The sequence below is a fragment of the Teleopsis dalmanni genome, chromosome 1 (assembly GCF_002237135.1).
Source record: "Teleopsis dalmanni isolate 2A chromosome 1, ASM223713v2, whole genome shotgun sequence".
NCBI classification, from domain to species: domain Eukaryota; kingdom Metazoa; phylum Arthropoda; class Insecta; order Diptera; family Diopsidae; genus Teleopsis; species Teleopsis dalmanni.
The window spans coordinates 19,778,013-19,781,375 of record NC_051846.1 but is presented as its reverse complement, the minus strand read 5'-3'; positions in this window follow the sequence as shown (position 1 = coordinate 19,781,375).

Here is a 3,363-nt window from a genome sequence, read left to right as displayed (position 1 = left end):
ATACTACAAACAGTATCCAAATGGTGGCTCATATCTAACGAAAAGAAGTGGACAAAAACGCAAAATGAAAAACGTGGGCCATTCTAAGATAGCACAGGTGCCTAACCATTTTACTAATTCAAAATATTCCATCACGGTTAATGACAACAAAAAAAACAACACACGCATCTTGTCGATTCTCGTCAGACTGGAAGGCGCCTTAGGCACAGCATTCGTACAGACATCATACCATCTAAGTCGCAAAGATCATTAAACAGTAGACATTCACAGAGTTGATTAATAGTGACCCTAAATACAACTCGGGGAGTGAATACAGAAATAAATTAAAGGACATATGTCCAGTTATAAGATAGCCAAGACTGTACCGAAAACAGAGTATTTTTCCAACATCATTCACACATCGACTTGGCTTGCTATCGAGTCATAATATGCTTCTCTATTAAAAAATGTCGCTCATTCACATCCATCACATTTACATATGTTCTCATACATTATGTGTGCACCATTATCTTTTATTATTGTAAGCCATCGCACGCCTAGTCATTTCCAACTCAAGGGGAAGAAGGTACTCCTATAAGAACCCGAGGGCCTAGTGGACATTTCTAACTCAGTTTGATATGTCATGCTAATTATGCATATATTTATGATATACATGGTCTTTTAATATGCTCTTTTATATGGTTATGATTTCTTACATTTCTTTTAGATCGTTATAAAAGTGTTAAGAAACTTAATATATTCAATATTCACAATTATGTGAATATAACAGAGTTGTTGTTGTAACCCGCTGGGATCTGAAAGCAAATAACACGTAACGATTACAATACGAATACATGGGTAATACGACCCGGTTTTACGTTCCGGACCCACTCGTTGAAGACGACCAAGCGCCGTTCAACACCACCCAAAGGGATTTTACAAGCAGGTATAACAGAGAGTAACTTATATAAATTCATCGTTGTCAATATATCTAGTCGTGGTGTAAACCATATACTTTGTTATATATAACTTATATATATATAAGTTATTAATGATTGAGAAGGCAAGCTCAACATTTTTTATAATACACATATATATTAGTTCAAAACAAACTTTTATAATTCATATATCATTAATTTTACATTCTCGAACATTTCACAAGTTAATATCAAATATTCTTGGTAAAGTATAGCATTGATGTTTTATTATCATAAAATTGAAGAATTTTTGTAAATCCATGCAAATATGCAAATTAATTTATAAAATACTGTAAAAATTAAATTTTTGTATACAAGAAAATTTTTATCTTAAATGTGCTTAAATAATAACTGCAATTTTCCACTATTAAAGTAGGTCACAAATTTGTATGTACAACATTCTCTACAAAATAAAAATTATTTAAAAGCTAAAGGCTTCGGCTATTATTCGCACTATTGCCCTTGGCAGAAACTGTGATTTCAATTGTTATCTGAAATAGTATTAAAATATATATTTGTACAAACATTATATACAAATCCAACATGAAATATTTTCGCGTACACAATGAACTGCACATTTATGACATTTACGACATTTGACAACGTCACAATCACAATTACAAACATAAAACGACACAAATATCTATGCTACTTAGGAAGCTCCATAATTTGAACTGAGATTCATATCTATTAGAAATGTGTTTAATGAATGCGAATGAAATGAATTGCGTAGATACTTTTTAATTATATAAAATGTAGCGTAATAAATAGATTAAATCTAAAAAATTTCTTTTTAATTGAATACTCGTATATGAGTTTATGAGCTTTTGGCTTGAACTTACTATAAGCTTCCGAATTCACTACTAGATTTACTCTTACTGTACGAGTGTACATACATGTGATGAGATACATGTGCTATCATTTGTTGCAGACTGTTTGTTGCAGATACAACTTTTTTGAACTTTTTTGTATTAATTATTTTTATTTTTTCGGAGCATGTATAATGTGTATTTTACGCCACTCAAATAAGACTGCAGTTTCAGTAACAACTGTCGTCTGCAGTGCATATTCTCATTCATTTGGTCTGCCACATTCATCATTGTATTCATTCATTCGCTGCTTTTTCGGATTCATTCATTCGTTTTGTCTAAAATAATTGAAGTATTTTTTATTTATTCCGGAGACTTACAATAACAACCAACAGTAACGTTTACAGAATAAAAATCATGCAAGACTAATAAAATTAAACCGACAAACAAAAATTAAATGTTATGTGACTTAAAATTTTAAAAATTTTATATAATATATAAATATAAGAAAAGAAATTAGTTTTGGGTTTGTTGGAATCTGATAACAACAACAATGATGTTAGTGTCACATCTTACTAACAACATTTTTTAACTAAATATATATAAATTGAACTTATTAATTAATTTACTTTATATGTATATTAGAAGTTCAATTGAACCTAAAAGCTTTAATAGATAGATGATAAATAAGGTATTTTATTATCCCAATTATAATATATTAAAACATATTGGACTGAATAGAAAGTATTAAATGTATTGAGTAAAAATTAATTACAAATATTTTATCATTTCCAATATGGTCGTTTCTTCGAACACTGTCTTCCATTTATTACCCGGAACCATTATTTCCTAATTTTAGGATTGAAATCCTCGACTTTCTTTGCAAAACATAATCATCATCCATAGCTATGCAGTCCATGTAGGTCCTAAGCTTGTTTTACGACATTTCGTCATTCTTCCCTATTTTTAACTTTTATCTTCCAGTTGATGACATTCATATCTCTTAGATCTTGTTGAACACTGTCACTACATCTCTTTCTCGATGTTACCTTTACTTCTCATTGTTCTAATTTCACTTTCGAAGATTCTGGCTGCTACACTTTTTTCGAGCATTTTTGCAGAACACAATACTTTTATTTAAGTCAAGTTTTTGTCAGTAAGACAATGTTGAAGAGATCGATCGAATAATAATTTAATAGTATTAATAATAAATGCATCAAAACTTCTTTCTGACTGTCTCTCAATTTGTATGGTGTCAATACGTATGCTGTTTGTATATGTGAGCGATGGCGGTTTCATTATAAAATATATGACAACCTCCCATTTTAATTTCTTATTATAACCGCATTATTTAATGGTAGTAGAAAAACCAATCAATCATTGGAACAAGTTGTAGAATTTCATTAAACACACAACATCGTCTTAGCGGCGATGTTCATAAGTTTGTCACTATGATTGCCTTTATTTCCAGATGTTGCAGAACGATTCGCAGTTGGAAATTCTCGGTTTTTAAAATTTTTTTTAGCTTATTTTGTACTAACTTTTTATAGTTAAACCTAAATTTTTAAGGCCTGTTATGATTGTTCACATGTTGGTCG